The 18,724-nt window shown below is 35.6% G+C and overlaps 1 long non-coding RNA gene across 1 annotated transcript; it reads left to right on the plus strand.

Annotated features, from left to right (window-relative positions):
- Positions 1 to 230: 230 nt before the first annotated feature.
- LOC113287194 lies at positions 231 to 4,120 on the plus strand. Its single transcript, XR_003329831.1, has 2 exons — positions 231 to 289; positions 2,020 to 4,120. It is a non-coding gene; the product is annotated as an uncharacterized LOC113287194 (long non-coding RNA).
- The last annotated feature ends 14,604 nt before the right edge of the window (positions 4,121 to 18,724 follow it).

Here is an 18,724-nt window from a genome sequence, read left to right on the forward strand (position 1 = left end):
CCATTAGAGGTACTTGATTCTCTTACTATGCAGGTTTTGGACCAAGAAACCGTGGAAGTTCCCGAATTTTATGTTTTATATCCACTTCCAAGTGTGGACAAGAATAAGTGTGGGGGAAACTTCTTCGGCCGATAGCTTCATTTCTGTTTTATATTACTAATATTTGTGCGAAGCTAGTGTTTGCAAAACAGGTACTATGGGTGGATCCCCAACTTTTCCGATTATTGGTGTATGGAGAATTTGTCTTGCAAGTCGGGCTGACGACTTTAAACCAAGCGCTAAATGGGAGGTAACCCACTGGTTTTGTGTATCTATCTCTATCTTTTTATTTCTCAAGTCTTTTATCTTTATTTTCTTATTTTGGATATTTGCATATCAAAACTCCAACTTTTAGAGATTTTTGAACAATTTAGAATAAACACTATCCTTTCTAAGTAGATGGAATTTTTTCTTGACGATGAGGCATATATTGGCTAAGTTGGGATTAGATGCCAACTAAATAGCTTATTTAGTGTTTATCCTCTATTGTTCAGAAATAGCTATGAGTTGGAGTATCAGTTTTTATTATGCATTTTATTTTCTTATTGTGTATATATATCATGTTATGAATTTCCCATCTTGAACTTTACTTTGAATAACTAAATTTTACATTGAGGACAATGTAAAGTTTAAGTGTGGGGAGTGTTTTCATATAGAGTTTTTAGCCTTGCTAGTTTTCCCTTGTGTTTATAAGGAAAAAAAATTGAAAAACTAAAAAAAAGAAAAAAAAAAAAAGATGATAAACTCCAAAGTCTAGAAACTAGTGCCTTACACTAATGGAAACATCGTGGTTGTAGGAGTTGAGGAACCCATTAGTAGAGTCTATTCATATAAAAATAAATAAAACATAACAAAAAATACCATGATAGTTGTCACCATATCTCGGAGTCTTTACCATATCACGTTCTATTTTTATTTTTCCATATTTATCTATTGTTTCTCTAAGTGATTTGGTGGGGCAACAACATCGAATTTTTTATCACTGCTAGGATGAAATAGAGTGATTGAGTTACTACAAAAAAAGAGACCAGACCAATTTAACCAAACGGTGTACATAAAAATAAATAAATTACACTTGGATAGCAATATGTGTGTGTTCTCCATGTCTCCGTCACCTAAGCAAGCGTGGAACGCAGGATCCACGGGTTACCATGCAATCTGCTGATAAGAAGCATGCGCTTGGATCAAAAAGATCTAATCATGTTGTCAATTCGAAAAAAAAAAATAAGAAAAAAAAATATTATTGTTCAATTAAATCGACTGCTGGTTCCCTTGTATATGTCAGCTGAGTTGATCTAGAATTAAGATTGTCGACTGCTGGTTCCCCTCTATATGCCAGTCGTGTTGATATTAGTATTCAGACCAGTAGCTCAATCCAATAGGATTTTTAGGTTTGTTTTGCCAGTGACCTTCACACAGATATGGGAAACATCGTTCACCTTAATCAACAGTCCACCACCATCTACTTTCTATATCCATCTTCTTAATCTTTTCATGTGATTATGGTTGATTAGATTCTGAGTATTGTGGTTGTGTTCAACTTTCCGAATGAAGCTATATCACTAATTTATGAATTGGATTTGAAAGTTGGTACTTCCTCTTGTAATCATTGATAGAGTGCCAGTTAATAAAAATATTTAGTGTCATTCTTAAATTTTCACAGGTGGCTGGAGTTTGGAAGTATAGGTTTTGTGGGTATATCTATAGTAAGCCCTCATGAGACTATAACTCGTCCACTAGGGACACCTAGGGATTCAAAGGCTTTTTATACGTGCTAAGTGTGACCGTAGCCTCGACGACACGGAGTTGTATGTATGTTTTAGAATTATTTTCTTTGATTTGCTCGAGGACTAGCAAAGTCTAAGTGTGGGGGAATTTGATAGGTGTCTAAAACACCTTGATATTTATCTATTGTTTATGCTTTCTTTGCGAGTTTTCTTCTAAATTATGTATCTTATGTTTGCTTTTGGGTGTTATTAGGTGTTTTGGAGTCATTGGAGCAAAATGAAGTGAAACTCGCTTAATTCCAGGATTTCTTCTCAATCATCTTGAAGAGAACGAAAATATGAAGCTAGCGGCGAAAGAATGAGGTCAAGCCGACTTTGTATGATAAAGTTAGAGCAAAATTTATGATTAAGCTTGTCAGTTCCCTATAACTGACAGTACAAGAAGAGTTAATGAATTATGGAGGAATCTGAACTGTCAGTCTCCAATGACCGACAGTAGGACGGAAAATGTTACACCACGGGTGGCCCATATCCATCTACTGGGTGTCAATAGTAATTCCATGTGTTGTAACCCAACAAGGTCGAGAGAGGGAGAGAGGGAGAGTTGGGGTTCATTTCCCCCATTTCTCCTCATTTTCTTTATCTACTCTCTGATGCTGCTCTGTGAAGAAATGGAGGCGTTGTTAATGGCGGAAGTCGAGAAGAATTATGAATCAGAGAAGTGAGGAGAAGAGATGATGCAGTTTCGTTGAGATGATGGGATTCGAAGTTGGATTGATGCGAAATTAGGGTCTTGATGGAATCGAAGAAAGGGGATCTGCTGTTAATTTGATAGCAGAAGAAGATTGATGAAAAATTAGAAGGAACTGAAGATTGGGTTCAAGTTATTAACCGAGATGAGTGTAAAGATGATGGTATTGCTGCTAGTGTTGGTGATAAAGACATGAGATTGAGGAGAGAACAGGGAAGATAAGGAATTGAAGGTCAGATGAGAATCAGTTGGTTACTGCTTGAGTATGAAGAAAGAAGCTTGTTCTGGAAATTGAAATGGAGGGAATACCTGGTTGTTTATATTGGCAGGGTATGAAATTGAGATGGGGTTCGAACTGAGTTGAGGATTGGATGGATGGAGATGAGGAAAAATGGGTTTTGGCTCGGGATTGAACTGAAAAAGAGAGAATGATGAACTCAGATGAAGAATTTGCTATACATGGAAGAGTGAAGGCTGGCAGCTTGGTTGTGTTGCAGAAGTGCAGGTTGTGCTGAGTAAGTGCATCTTGAGATGGAGATTGGCTCAAGTGTGTTGCTGTATATTGTTGCCTGAAATGAATTGCAGGTGGAGTTGTGAGATTTCAGGTGTTGGTGCTTTGTTCTGGTGGTTATGAGCTGCTCCAGATGATGCTGTTGCAGTTGCAGTCTAGAGCTAGTGTGCTTGAGGTGACTAAGAAGATGGTTGCAGCTGCGATTCAAGTGGTGGTCCTGATCTGGGTATGTTTGCAGAGTGAAGTCAGCTGGGAGATTGTGCTGCCAGGGATGTTTACAAGGGTTTGATGGTTGGCGATACAGGATTGTGACTGCAATCAATGGGCATGAATTAGAATTAATGGCTGAAGTGGTTTGAGGAGTGCTATGCTGAGAAGAAGGCAGTTACGGTGCTGGTATTGAACTGCAGATGGAGCTACTATTGAGGTTCGTGGTTTGTTGGTGGGATTGATCAGTGAAGGTTAGAGTTTGCCATGGGTTGCAGTTCAGAATTGTGAGTTGTTTGAAACCAAGGTACCAGGGAAGACAAATTGATATTGGCAGTGTTGCAGTGGTGGTTGAATTGATATTGCAGACTAGTATAAGTTGCAGAATGGTCGAGGTTGGTGCTGTTGTTGGTTATTGTAAGCAGCTGCTGAAGGATATGGTCTGGTACAAGTTAGAAAGGAACTGAAATTGCAGCTGAAGTCTCAGGAATGCAGTGATACAGCAGTGTGTATGCGGTTCAGGTGGAGATGGGATTACTAGAGATGGCTGTGATTTTTGCTGTCAGTTGAAGGCATATACTGTCAGTTCCAGCAAACTGATAAGCCATTGATGATGAATGGGCTGGGCCTGTTCAGTTTTATTATGACCCACTTGATACTTCAACTGCTATTTCTCACGACCAGTTTGGGCGTGATGAAGGGGCCTATAAAAGAAACACCAGGACCTCTATTTGGAGGATATATATATCTTTTATCTCTTCTTCTACTTTTATTTAGGGTTTAGAAATATGATAGGTTTTCTCTTCCTTCTTGTTATGAACTCCATGAACATGAGCTAAGTTTTTATTATTGGTTATAAAATAATTTGATTTCACACAACATGATTTCTTGTTTGATATATTAGTTTTGTCTCAATATTATCGATTATGATTCACTAGAAATATCGTCATGTATGATTGAATGTTTGTTTTGTCAAGTTGCAAATTGGTAGAACTCACATGCACATCTATTGCTAGTTTAGGGTTTATTATACGAAAAAGTGATAATCCTTAAATACAAGTAGCATAATTGCGAATATTGCTTGTAGTGATGCATCCTAGTAGTCATAAGTGAATCATAACCATTGTTAAATTGAATTAGTGCTTTTACACGTTCGATCGCTTTGATTGGCCTGATTTCATGGAACTTAGTACATTTAGGGAATTAAACTTGATTAGTGCTTTTACACGTTAGGTTGTTCTCTTACGTAAAATTCATATTCGCATCTTTTAATGTGTTTGTTGATGACAAGAGGAAATTAGCGGGATATTCTTGTGATCAAGGTATCCTAGGGCCTTTGATAAATGAGAGATTAAATATCAATTCTAGTTATTATGACACGAGCATGTAAGTGAATGAAAACGAAATCCTTAACCAATGCTTTCACATACTTGATTTGATTTGATTTGTTTTATTTATTTCTTTGCTTTTATTTTATTTTAGTATATAAAAATCAGAAAACCCCTTGTTATTTATAGGAAATCGAAACAAACTACAACTCAAGACCTCTCTGTGAGAACGATGCTTTCTTTCCCTTGCTTCATAATATATTTTGAGAAGTAAGAAAGTGTAATTATTTTTGACGCCTACGACAGCGATCAATACCTCAATTCTCAACATAAGTTAAGATAATGTCTACCTTGTCATCTTGCATTGTTCATCCAAAAGATATTCAATAGAGAACCGGACCAATCATTATTTCCCTTTCGATTATGAATCAAGTTCATACATCTACTTCCTTAAATCAATTTAATAATACACAATTTTCTAGGATGAAGTCACACCTATATCTTACATTACATATAATCAAGTAACAAAATACAAGATTTCATTAATGTCGTATTTACGAAGTTTCATAAGATAAGCGTTTATACTTTGTAATCAATAAAATCCTTGACACTTTGATCATATGATATGATCAACTCTAATCACTAGAGTGTTATATATATATATATATACGGCTTCGCATGTTATGTTTTCAATATAATACGACTTCAAAGATAAGTTAGGAATGAAAACAAGTCAAGTCAGTATTACTAACCTCGGGTGGAAGGATGATGTCTTCGTTGTAGTCATTACTTCTTCTCATTCTTCAGGTCTTCGGAGTAATACTTGTACGTCTCAATATTCCTAGAATTTTTAGTCTAAACTAAACGAAGTTGACTCTAGTATTTAATCAAGAGACTCTAGATGAGTTTTGATACTAAAATATGACAGCCAAACTTGACATACCAACGCTTGGTGGGTTCAACCGAGCTATGCTCTAACAATCCCCCCTTTGTAAATTTTAGTGACAAAACTCTATTACAGATGGAAAAACGAATTACAAAATAACTCATTTTCCATACGCTTGATTCCAAGTTTCAACAACATAATAACCTGCATACATTCAAAAAATAAATGCCGTTGTTCACATTTGAATAACTAAAGATTTACTCCCCCTAAAGGAAAGCTAGGTAAATATTCAATCCAAACATTTTTGTTATTCCCTTTTTGTAATATGAAATACTACACAACATGATGATATGTTTCTCCCCCTTAGTCTATGCTTTACTCTTTCGTTGGATATAATGTTAAAGCACATATGTCCTTTCTTAGTGATCATAAATCACTTGTTTACTCCATGTATTTCTCCCCTTTTTTGTCACAAAAATGCAAAGAAACGAACAAACAAAAGACCAAACCGAAATGATCTTACAAATCTATAAGACTTGTACAACCTACAAGAGTTAAGTACGAAGGTTTCACATACCATTTTAGATAATCAATACAAAAACCGAAACTAAAAAAATAATCTAGATTTAGTATATTATCAAGGAAACAATTGCCTGAAGAAATTTTCCCCAAAATCCGATAAGTCAACTAAGATAACTTAGTTATTAACCGAACCGACTGTGTATGTACAATCGCTTGTTTCGACAAGACACAAATAAAGATAAAAAATAACTCAAATTCTCTTCTCAAGCTTTAATTATTCCATAAGATAACTTAGACCTTTATTTTAAATAAAACAAACACTAGGTTAGTTAAATAGTTTTTCTTGTTAAAGATTTCGATCACACTTGAATAACCAAATCCTACATTAGATACGTCTAACTAAGATCATAATTAACTTAGTTTCTCTTATCCGTAATCAAATGAACTAAACAAATGACACCGTAATTTTTTTTAAGAAAAACAATAGATACAAACCTAAATTTTGACTTGCCATAGTTTTTCTCAACCGGAAGCAATTGAAACAAATATAATCAATGTAATCACCGCAATTGCATCGAATTTTGTTAAGAAAAAACACTCGATACCAAACAATAAAGTAGATACCAAATCATTAAGTCAATTGAACTGACACAGTTTTAACCGGAAACAATTGAATCACAATAATCAATCCATATACTAATAATGAAACATATCAATTGTATCGAAATTTTTTTAAGCAAAAGCATAATATATGCAACAAAATCAAGTTTTTCTTAAAAGGAGAAACGATCGACTTACAATAAAAATCGTTACCTCGTTTTCGCAGCCACTTCTCCCCAAAAAGATATATCATTTAAGTACAAGTTCAATAAAAATTCTCCCCATGTTTGTTGTCATCCTTTCACACGAAAAAAACAACAACAACAACAAGAGCAACCTTTACCAGAGAAAGTAATGTACGTCTCACTTCAGCAGTTTTGATCTTTCTCTAATCCACTTCTATGTGAAAGTACTTTACGGCTTCGTAAGTTTTCTTATGTCGAGCTTTTTCGATTAAATTAATCATTGAGGTTCCTTTGTGGTTAATTTAATTGAGTTTTTTGGATACAAATTCATGTTTCATGTGATTTGTTAATGTCCAAAAAAATACTTCTTTTCTTGCAAAAGTAAGGTCGCTCTTGTTGTTCTTTCGGGAATGATATTTTATGGGGAAGAGTTCTTAATTGAACTTGTGCTTAATTGCCAAATTTTTTGGGGAGTGCGGCTGTGGAATATTTTAGGAGTTTTCTTGTATCTTTATAAACTCCTTGATGAATACAATAAGTTTCGACCATGTGAATTGTTGTAGTACTTCGATTGCGGTAAATACGGATTCGATGCTCGGAATTGAATAGATTTAAAAACAAAAATATATACAAAATTGTCACAGGATCAAGAGATACTGGGACTCAGGATTTCACCAATTCTTATACTCATGCGATTCAATTATTAATTCTAGAAAATTAAAGCTTATATTGATAACAAATATCGACTCTTACTTTGCCAAAAATAGATTTTGTAAGTATTATATGTAAATCATAAGCATGATGCATCAAGAATCTCATGGATTAAGCATACATCATCAGACAAAATCACAAATAATCAATAAAAATCATAATTCCATTCATAATAGTGCAAATAGTCATAAAAGAATTAAATAAAATTACTCATGCATAAAGAATGGTTTCCTCCATCATCCCAGTATTGGGGTTTAGCTATTCATATCAATCACACACTCAACATATTAATTCAAAGCTCAAAGTGTGATTAAAAGAGTCAAAAGTTATAAAATAGTAGTTCTGAGACTCACAAAACACGTCCAGAAAAGAACGACAACAGAAAACTGCAGCGAACTGCGACACCTCTCTTCTGCTGTTGATCTGCTGAAAATAAGACTGTTCTGAAGATGCTGAAAATAAGACTGTCCTGGAGAGTCTGTTCTTTGTGTTCTTGAAGCTTTTTAATGGCAGCAGCAGCAGCAGGTGAACATTGCTGCTACTCCTTCTTCTTCGCTCCTCCTGGATCTGTATCGACCCCAAACTCTTCGTCCCCTTCTCTGACATAAAACCAACTATTTATAGGCTTTAAATCCCCTTGAAACTCGATCAAACCCCTTGGAAATCTCCATTATTCTTTACGGGTTGTTTGAAGAATAATCTTCTTCTTGTTGCGTTACAGGCTGTTTATAGCTATTATATCGTCTCAAATATTTTCTAGGACTTTTAACCAACTGTTTTGATGTATATCCCACGCAAGATATCCCATAAATCTCTCAAACTAATCTCAAACCCTAAACAGAAACCGTGTGCACTGTCTTGACTTTGTGTGGATTTTATGACTTATCCAGCCCAATTAGATGGGTCTAATCGCTTCTAACAGGTCTCTTATGTCTTGTAGAGTCCGTGGGTACCAAATTTGCCCATTGAATCGCCTCCTAGGTCGCTCAAATCCTTGATCCAAAACTGTTGACGCTGCTGCCTTTTTTCCCGCCAAAATCCAGTTTTGAAACTTTGAAGATGACCTCCCCCTATCCAGTTCCGGTGTCCCTTTAGTACATGCCCTGAAATGGGGTGCCCCTTAGTAATTAGGTTACCATTTATCCAAAGTGAGAGTCCGTATAGTAATTTTCTCCCACGAGCGCAAAAACCACTTTTTAGCCAATTTCGCCGCAAAAGCTTATTTCTCCAAAAACACCTACAAAGACATAAAATAACCAAATAAGTACAAAATCGAGCACTAACAATATAAACAATTGGGACAAATTAGACACATAAATGCGTCTATCATGAATTCATGGAACAAAGTTGATATGTTCTCTTTTAGTCATGAAGTATCTCTATAAGAATTTCATTATGATTCCACTATTTTTCGTACCTTTGCCAATTTATATTTACAAAAAGGGGGAGAGTTATTGTGTAATTCACACTACAAATACATATGGTTTACGGATCATTATGTAAGGGGGAGTGGTTTTCATTGTGAGATGAAGTATTGACTAAGGAGGAGTGATACATATCACCGTAGTATTATTGTCAAAGTTGTGATACAATTGAACTTTGATGTTGTGTAATAATACTATGACACTGTATAACAATACGAAAACATCTTTTTTTATACATTGTTATGGCTACGGATCTTCAACAACTAAGATTCTGAGTTGAACACGTTCAGAATCACTGGATTAGTTGGAAGTGATGAATATTTTGAGTAATGTTGAAGAACCAAGGAAATCAAGCATTTGGATGAGAACCTACAAAGTTTATTTATATTGTAGTCCATACGTATTGATAGTGTTGTCACTAAAATTGATAAATAGGGAGATTGTTAGAGCACTGCTCGGTCGAACTCGCAAGAGTTGCTATCTCAAGCTTGTTTGTCAAGTTTAGTTGTAAAAACTATAAGTCTTGATTTCTAGTCTACTTATAGCTATGTCTCGGGTTAGGATACAAATGTGTGGTTGAGTTTTAGACTTCACAGCGTTCATCGATTGAAGACGAAGAACTACCAAGGGGAGCTAGTGGAACTTCATTAACAAAAGGTATGTGGAGACTTGAACTCATCTATCACTCAGAAGTCTATTTCTATTCTATCTCCTATTGAGACAAAAGTCGTATAGCTATATAGACTTTACATTATACACACTTGATATTTCGAGCTGAGTTTAACTCGCTTACAAATTTCTCGAAATATGTGTTGGTAAGCTTTCGCTTTAACCAAGTTCATCTTTTATTCTTGACGAAAGTCAAAATATGATCATATAAAAAACGCCTGGTAACATCTTACATTATTTGTGTGAGATAGTCATTTGATGTAGACTCCTAATGTTTCGTATTGATCATTAGATCAATTGAAAATTATTTTGAAGCTAATAGTTTGTGTGAGACAGCTATTAATGTCTTCCAAGAATGTTTCAATGATTGAAATGGGAGTTTAGAACAATTAACCTTTGATTGGATATAGCACAGTATGCGTACTTGTATGCTAACTGTTGCAAGTGTATTCCAAGTCCGGGAATTTGGTATGCATACCCGTATGCGTACTGATTCAACATGAAAAGGCGAGGGTACACAAATATACCTCAAGCTAAAACTTTTCCTACCTATAAGTCTTTTATCCTAAAGTGATTGTCAATGGACTGAGTTGAGACAATACAACTAATCGGTTCACACTTCGTGTGACCGTCTATGGATACGAGATCGAGACAATACAACAGCGAAGTATGTTTACTTGATACAAAGGTTCGGACTTAACCAAACACACTTGTAATGTCTCATATCCTAATATTTTCAATCTAACCTATACGAAGTTGACTCCAGTACATAATCAGGCGACTCTTAACATAAGTTTTGATTCACTAAAATATGACAACCAAACTTGACATACCAATGCTTGGTGGGTTCAACCGAGCAATGCTCTAACACAACAATTGAATTTCGGGAACTATAGTATGCATACCCGTATGCGTACTGATTCAACTGAGTTCGGTCATGAACGACAGTATGAGTACCCGTTTGCATACCTGAGTGGGTTAAGCCAATGTGCTCTCAATTTTTCTTCTTATTAGAATATAAAATTTATTGAGGCAAAAATTTGGAAAAAAAAATTTCATGTAGCAAAATTTTGTTGTTCCTTTTCTTTGAAAAGAGGTATTTTACCGTTTTTGTTTTGGGAAATATATTGGCTTCGTACAGATATCCTTTTTGACTTGTCACGAACCAATATTTAGAAACCCTAAAGTTATTCCCTAAGAAGCCATTTAAATAATATCCTATTGAGTCAAGTATGCGTACTCTTGGTTATTCTCTTTTTTTTCGTGTCAAGAATGTCATCTCCTTCTCGCACCTGTGACTTTGCAAAAGGTTTTCTTGATAACGGTATTGGTTCGGGTCTAAAGGGAAGAAGAAAAGAACCCTAGTAGATGTTGATGATGTCAAATATCAAAATCCTAAGGATATTTAAATACTATGCTTATACTCATCAAACTTTGAGAATGTTGAGATGGTTTCGGCCGAAGTGGCTCACGATTTTCTTAAATACTTTAGGGAAGCAAAAATGCAGCTCGTTGATACTATGAAGGGTCTCGATGTGTTAAGAACTGAGTTGAAAAAGGTTAACTCTGACCTTGTTCTCATGAAAACACATGTTAAAGATCTTCTCAGGATATCTTCTCTGAAGAAGTAGTGGATGCTGTCAATCACAAACTCAAAGGTCTCAAGACTCGTGGGGGTTCAGGAAAAGCTCTTTGACTTCGGTTCATGATCGGTTTTGATGGTTTAGGAGTATTTTTCTTTTAGTTTGTTGGTTTTTATTATGTCTAGGAAACTTCTTATGAGAATTTATTCTTGTGTTTTAAGAAGGATAAAAAGGGTTTGGAATAGCCTATATTGTGAGTACACATAGCTATTGCCAACGATTTTCATCTTGCAATGTTTTTAGATTTATTTATTTAAATTATAAAATTTATTTAGAAGATGATTTTGTAGTATTAATCTTTATTGGTTTTATATATTGCAAATAATGTTATGGGATATATGTGTTTACGTCCGTGAACTTTGATTGTCTCATATATATATGTCAAGAGTTAAGTCTATTGTGTCATTATGCAAATATTGATGGAAAATAGAATGAATTTTTGAATTGCAAAGATTAAGGCCATGTTTGGTAAAATTTATGATTATCTATTTATTATAGATAATCATAAATAAATAAATTATTTTAGTTTAATCATTTTTATAATAAATTTTCACAACCACCTTTCTCAAATAATTGATTATCTATGAAAAATGCTTTCAAAAAGGAGAGGAAAAATTGATGATCTAGGATTTTTTCCCAAGTCCCCTGTTGTCTTTTTAGCTCCCCTTTATAGTTTAGAGAAAATAAGCAAAAAAAAAAAAATCAACTCAGTTTTATTAAAAAAATTAATTGATTATAATAATTTTAAAAAACAACTTTTTTCTGTTTCTGAAAATAATGGATTTTTCCAATTATGATTAAAATAACCAATTATTATAACGGTTATCAAACATATACATAACCCATTATGAGATATATAATGGATTATGGACTGATAATCCATTATAGTAATGGTTACCAAACAACCCCTAAGACTATGATATATCATTATGCAAATACTGATGAAAAATAGAATGAATATCTGAATTTTCCGCATTATTGATCTTTGGCTGATCATCTTCTATGTGAAAGTATTGTACGGCTCCGTAAGTTTTCTTATGTTGAGCATTTCCGATTAAATTAATAATTGAGGTTCTTTTGTGGTTAATTTAATCGAGTTTTCTGGATACAAATTCATGTTTCATGTGATTTGTTAATGTCCAAATAAATCCTTCTTTTCTTGCAAAAGTAAGGTCGCTCTTGTTGTTCTTTCGGGAATGACATTTTATGGGGGAGAGTTCGTAATTGAACTTGTGCTTAATTACCAAATCTTTGTGGTGAGTGCGGCTGTGGAATATTGTAGAAGTTTTCTTGTATCTTTATAAACTCCTTGATGAATACAATAAGTTTCGACCATGTGAAATCATGGAAACAAGTTGATATGTTCTCTTTTAGTCATGAAGTACATGAGAATTTCATTATGATCCCACTAGTTTTGTACCTTTGCCAATTTATATTGACAAAAAGGGGGAGAATTATTGTGTAGTTCACACTACAAATACATATGGTTTACGGATCATTATGTAAGAGGGAGTGGTTTTCATTGTGATATGAAGTATTGACTATGGGGGAGTGATACATATCACCGTAGTATTATTGTCAAAGTTGTGATACAATGGAACTTTGATGCTGTGTAATAATACTATGACAGTGTATAACAATACGAAAACATCTTGTTTTTATATATTGTTATGGATACGGATCTTTAACAACTATGATGTGAGTTGAACACGTTCAGAATCACTGGATTAGTTGGAAGTGACGAATATTTCGAGTAATGTTGAAGAACCAAGGAAATCAAGCAGAAGCTACAAAGTTTGTTTATTTTGTAATCCATATGTATTGATAGTTTTTCACTAAAACTGAGAAAGGGGGAGATTGTTAGAGCACTGATCGGTCGAACTCGCAAGCGTTGCTATCTCAAGCTTGTTTGTCAAGTTTAGTTTTCAAAACTATAAGTCTTGATTTATAGTCTACTTATAACTATGTCTCGGGTTAGGATAGAATGTGTAGTTGAGCTTTAGACTTCACGGAATTCATCGATTAAATACGAATAACTACTAATGGGAGCTTGTGGAACTTTATCAACAAAAGGTATGTGGATACTTGAACTCATTTATCACTCAGAAGTCTAAATCTATTTTATCTCCTATTGAGACAAAAGTCGTATAGCTATATAGACTTTACATTATACAAATTTGATATTTCGAAATGAGTTTAACTCGCTTACATATTTCTCGAAATATGTGTTGGCAAGTTTTCGCTTTAAACAAGTTCATCTTTTATTCTTGACGAAAGTCAAAAGATGATCATGTGAAAATCGCCTGGTAACAACTTACATGATTTGTGTGAGACAGTAATTTGATGTAGACTCAAAATGTTTCGTATTGATCATTTGATCACTTGAAAATTTCTTTGAATCTAATAGTTTGTGTGAGACATCTATTCTCGTCTTCCAAGAATGTTTCAATGATTGAAATGGGGGATTAGAACAATTAACCTTTGATTGGATATAGCACAATATGCGTACTTGTATGCTAATTGTTGCAACAGACGGAACAAAAAACTCGTAGGTATTTATGTGGGAGACAGACTTATCTATTCAATAGACTTTTCTGCGTGAGACATATTTGTTTATCAAGTCTTCGACTTTGAGTCGTAACAACTCTTAGTTGTGGGTGAGATCAGCTCAAGGAATCAAGTGCGTAGAATCTAGCGTGGTTCAAGAGGCGTAAGGAACGCGACTATACCTTAATCAGTGTGAGATTGGTTAGGGCTCAACTACATTCCAGTCCGAAGTTAATTCGTAGTAGGCTAGTGTAGATGGGGAAAAACAATTTGCTGGTTTTTACGGAATTGAGGAGACGACCGTGCAGAGGAGTCTCCTTGAACCGAGCGAAATGTTTAACCTCACACAGATGCATTGCAAGAAGGGAGTGCTTTAAGTTCGAGAGATCAATCTGTAGGACTTCGGCCTAAACCAAGAATGGTCATTCCAGAGTCAATTCGGTCACAAGAGAGGATGGGTCGATCTGTAGGAGGGAAGCTGAGAAATGTGTGAGATCAATGGTGATCAAGGATTGTTGGTGTGTTGTGTATTTTGCGTGAAAATAGTTTCTGAATGATTGAGTTTACTCAGTTGAGAGTAATTGTTAAGACGATGAGTTCGTGTAGACGAAAGACTGTCTATCAAGAATTGTCTGTTGTTTCAATCATGATTCAGAGACTTATTTATATTGCTAGAATTGTAAACACCTTGATCCCATGAAGTGTGACAGTTGCCGGAGTCAAAGAGTGGGGAAGTGGAAATCGTGTTTAAAACCAGTTGCTCATCGTGCAGAGACTTAGTTGATTTTCTACCCACTACTTTGCTAACACCTTCAACTGATTGCACGACTTTCTCACATTCTCATCGTGGATGAACACACGTGCCGTAGACCGCCAAACCAAAACCCTAGTTAATATCCCCAAATGTGACACGATTGATGTCTCATGATTGTGGAGCCTGCAAGGCAGACCTGTAGTTAGTTAGTCAGTTGCTGACTTCATGGGACGATGAGTCCTTGTATTGCTGAGGCGAACGTGATTTGCAAATGTTATAAGACTCGTGAATTGAATGCGTCTGTTGAGACAGAGGTATAATTCTCGAGTAAACGTTGATAGCTAAGGTGAGTAAATGTTGCTCATTCGATGGATTGTTGAATATTGATAGTTGAACCAATATTCCTTAGTCTGAGCAAATATTGCTCATCTGAGCAAATGTTGCTCGTTTGATGAATTATTGGTAGCAGTACCAAAATAAAATATTAATTCAAAAAACTGGTTACTGACCCGAGTATAATAATTAGGATATTGATCACGGGATCAACATAAAAATTATTAGCGTTCGAATCTCGAGTCATGAACCTTGGACAATTGCTGATCATTTGATGATTTATTGAAATCAACCACGGAGTGAAGGAGGGACCGGCTTTATGGGATGATGAATCGACCATGAAGCGCTCATACGCTCGAGTGAGCAAAAATACCAAAGTCTCTTGAAGACCAGTTGGTGAAAGAATGATTAAATGCTGGTTTAATCCTTCATTAAAATAATATTCGTCTGAACCTTAGGTGATAAACCTAATAAATTATGAAGAGATGAAGGACCGACCAAAGAGTCATGAAATCGGTCCTGGTTGATCACGGGATCGAGTGACGATCATTTGATGATATTCCAAGTTGTTTGGAAGAGTTTTGGACCTAATACGTGCAATTGTGCAAATTACGTCAAATTATGAAAATACGTGGGACCGGATCCTTGCAAGCCAAAGACCCAATCTTGGTTGGTCAAGGTAACATGCTCACGTTGCCAAAGCGTTCGCGCCTTAGTCCTGAGAATCTTGATATTTTCTGATGTGCGTTTGAGCAACATTTTGAGAAAATATGAAGAAATCAAGGATTTTGCTGAAACTGAGAAAACTTCATAAGATAAAGGAAATAATAATAAAATGGAGGAATTATGAAGTGTGGGACCAGCTTATGGCTAAGTCATGGTCGGCCGGCCAATGATCCCGGTCCCATGGCACTTTTCCTAATCTTATGTTATTTTCATGATTTTAGGGAAATATCATGAAATCAAGGAGTTTGTTTAAATCAAGGAATTTCCTTGAAGTGAAGGAGTTTCCATGAGATGAGGGAAACAAATAATATTAATAATAGGGCGTGTGGGACCGGCTTGGGCATGGTCGGCCGGCTAGGGCCCGGTCCCATGAGTCTCCCCTAATTTTATATTATTTTCATGATTTGAAGGAAATATCATGAAATTAAGGGATTTCCATGAGATGATGGAAATAATTAATAAAATAAGGAATTATAAGGTGTGGGACCGGTCACGGCTAGGGCATGGCCGGCCGGCTAGTGACCACGGTCCCGTGACACCTTCCTAATTTTATGTAATTTTTGTATAATTTCATTAATGTGAAGGAAATACCATGAAACGAAGGAGTTTCATAAGATTAAGGAATTTCCATGAGACGATGGAAATAATTAATAAAACTAAGGAATTACTAGGTGTTGGACTGGTCACGGCTGAGGCATGGCCGGCCGACTAATGACCATGGTCGCCTGACACCTTTCCTAATTTTATGTAATTTTTGTATAATTTCTTTAATGTGAAGAAAATACTATGAAACGAAGGAGTTTCATCAATTTAAGGGATTTTCATGGGATCAAGAAAAATAATAAAATATGATGAAATAAAGAAAGAAGCATGGGACCGACCATGGCGGCATGACCTGCCTGTCGGTGGGCTTGTTCCCCTTAGACGCCTTCTTTAAATATTTTACTATTATTATTTTCTCCATGGTTTGATCGTTCCTCCGTGTTATTGAATGTTCGTTCATGCGTTCAGGTGCTCGTTAGTGCATTTATTGCGAATACACTTGCACCATTTCCTTGGGGCTTACTCGATGGTGGCTCAGATACCCGTACGTTGAATATTTATTACTAACCCATGGAATTCTGCTGGGAAAAGCCACAAATTGAAGTAACGAAATACTATACAAAACGTAGAATATTTTCTAGGAATTCAATTGATGAATCTTGCGACTAGAAATAGTTAATTGATGGCTCTATACTAGAAGGCATGCTGGCTGGGAGAATTATAATTATTCGAAAATCGAGGTATGAGCTAGATGAAGCATAACGCTCGACTTGAATGTTTATTCTGTAAAGTCAGGGAACATTGCGACGTCCTGAAGACGTTAGTGCTCTATACTAGTGAGTAATACATCTAGGAGCCGTCCAATCATTTCGATTCCTTACAGAAGTGATTACTGAAATTTCTCAGTATTTATGAGATATGCCGTTGCCTCAGCTGAGAGACTACACGTCTACATATACTCTGAAAGACAGTATTCTCATTCAGAGATTCTTATGGCATGAGCTTTCATGCTTCAATGAGAGACATGAGCCCCAATACTCATCTGATTGCTGGATCAGGAGAATGGACAATTATGGTTTTACGATTTTAGACCTTGTCGAAAATCCACCATCTACATTAAGTCTCCTGCTTATTGAGGGACAGTCATGTTCCTCAGTCAGCACTGAATTGTGATTTTCTTGTTACAGTTACAGACGAAAATAATTAGTTGAACTTAGTCGTAAAATAAGATGTTACCGGATTTTCGACTGCATGAACGGACCATGAATTGAATGAAGATCCAAGTGGCATGACAGAGCGTCGTCTAATGAGCCTAAATTGATGTAGAACCGCTGGTTTGGTGATGGAACCTTGGTTGGTTTAGGATTCACGGGCCCGGACCCAAAAAGGGAATCCTTATGGAATTAGGTTTTGGAAACAAAATATGGTACAAAAGGAATAACCACCCCCCTTTTTTTTGTTTCTCCTTCACACAACCACCATCTTCACCCCTCCACCACCTTCACGTCAGCAGCAGGAGGAGTAGCAAAAAATCCCACCGGAGCTTCGCCGTCCAGCCGGAGCCGCCACCGTCCGGCCAACTTTCGGTCGACGCCGACAGGTACGTGAATTTTTTTTAAAAAAAAAACTTGATGTTTGTTCATTATAAAAAATCATATGTGTGTACATACTTTTTGGATGTGAGTTTTATGGAAAAACCCTTGTTTTAGGAACGTATGTTCGTTCAATCGTTAGTTTAAGAAACTAGCAATAATCCCTGATTTAGAAGAGATTTCTTTTTTATATATAGACCTGTGTCTAGTGATAAAATTTTGTTTATGAGCTTTCATGGAAACCAGAACTTTATCTTAAAAGGTGTGAGTTTTCACAAAATTAGCATAAACCTTCTTTTCGAAGACAGGCAATCGTACGAAGGAATTTTTTTTTTTTTTTTATGAAACCGTGACATATTCCATGAAAAATATATGGCATATTTTTCTTATGTGAGTTTGCTCACGTCTTTTATAAAAAATTTTGAAAATTTTACGTGAATAATTTCACGTTTTTATTATTTTGTTAAAATCAAAATACAGGTTTTGAGCAACCCTTGAAGTTAGACAAGTTATTTATGATGAAATATTGCTTTGGTGTGAGTTTCATAACTCGGTTGTGGCTGTTCACACTATGAAAATTATGTTCATTATTTTATGGAAATTCAGGTTTCAATTTTCAAATAATAAGGCTTTGTTCATTTTCGCAGGTTTCAAGGAACGGGCAAAATTTGGGGTGCTAACTCTTATATCACAATCACTGCGCTAGTGGAATTGTAAAGAGGTAAGAGTTAAGAATTACCATTTTGTAGATGTTTTTCCGTGTGCATGATTCCATCATCTTGTCGAAGTTTGCATCTTGTATGGATGATATACTGAAGTAGAGTATCGTGTGCATGTTACAGCTACTTCGCAAGGATGTCTGACTCTCAAGAAAATGATGTCTCCAGAGATGATACATGCATGGATGAGGCTTCCATTGGTGAAGAAGAAGATGAAACACCTGGAATCAAGAATGTTCCAAACATAGAGGATGCGTTCTTTGTTGCTCAAGGACCTGAAAAGCGCCTCAGAACTCCAGCATTTCGT

Source organism: Papaver somniferum, chromosome 6, assembly GCF_003573695.1.
Source record: "Papaver somniferum cultivar HN1 chromosome 6, ASM357369v1, whole genome shotgun sequence".
NCBI lineage: Eukaryota > Viridiplantae > Streptophyta > Magnoliopsida > Ranunculales > Papaveraceae > Papaver > Papaver somniferum.